The following is a 1,267-nucleotide window of genomic DNA, read 5'->3' on the forward strand; positions in this document are numbered from 1 at the left end:
TCAGTCTTCATTTAACTGTGTTTCTGAACTTCTGACACATTAAAACTACTGCACTACAATACACAATGCGCCAGCGGCTGTCTAACATGATGACAGTTTTAAACAGCACAGCATGCTGCAAATACTACTCAGTAAATAGTCATCTAAAACACAACTGTGTTCTGAATGTTAATGTGAAAATAAGTGATTGCTAGTTGCTCTTTAGGAACTGAGCAGAAAGTTGTGCCACTGTTCCTGTTACTGCATTGCAGCACTTAACCTCAAGTTTGTTTGTGCGTGTTGTGCAACTTACAACATGTAGCAACATCAAAGGAGACACAATCAGGAGAAGCTGTCTGTGTCTTACTAAATGTCCTGGTCTACCTAAAGGTGTTTGGCATCGGTAGATTCTGAACATAGATTTTATCACCTGGTTATTTTATGCATTACAAACCACCATGAGTTTATCTGAGCCAGGTTTTATATTAATATTACTGAGTTGGTGCATTAAAGGATTTTAGTGGGCATCAAAACCAAATTTAGGGGTGTACAGTCATGGTTAAAATAAATAAACTTTACATATTATACTGTATTGATTATGTATTTAACAAAAATGAAGACATTTTGCTCGTCCAGAGGATTAAGCTGATTGTTAACACAGTGATAAAGAGAAAAAAATCATTCTGGGACGTGTTATGAAGGCCATTGCAAAACAATCGAAAATTGAAATATTTGTCACAGGAGGAAACATTCAAGATACTTTCCAATTTTCCCAGAACTGGATGCCCCAGCAAATTCACCGCAAGGTCAGAACCTGCAATGCTCACAGAAATTCAAGAGCTACAGTGCTATGAAAAAAATTGTTACATTTATTATTTGTCACGTTTCAGATCATGAAATTCATCTTATATTGTATTTACCTCATTTTAAACTTGTTAACGTTTTTTATAATGTCAATCTGTAGTCTTAGAAGTTGCATAGGGTATATTTTATACCATGACTGTAGCTTTAATGGAAACAGCGGGAAATTAGGTGCAATGGTACTGTCAAAAAGTACAAAGGAATATAAATCTTCACATCACAGAGAATCTTTCTACAGCTAAAAACGACTTTGTTTGCTTTCAACTAATCTTGCAAATACATATGTACACAAACACAAATGTTTAAAACTCAGAGCCACTGACACAAGCAATTAAAGATACATGAATGCGTCATTAATCTGTGTTGTATTATGTCAGCTCAAACAACCATTGTGAAATCTACTTGCTTGCCATGTAATGACCCATAT

Source organism: Haplochromis burtoni, unplaced genomic scaffold (assembly GCF_018398535.1).
Source record: "Haplochromis burtoni strain Fernald_Lab_line unplaced genomic scaffold, NCSU_Asbu1 Contig_562, whole genome shotgun sequence".
Classification (NCBI taxonomy): domain Eukaryota; kingdom Metazoa; phylum Chordata; class Actinopteri; order Cichliformes; family Cichlidae; genus Haplochromis; species Haplochromis burtoni.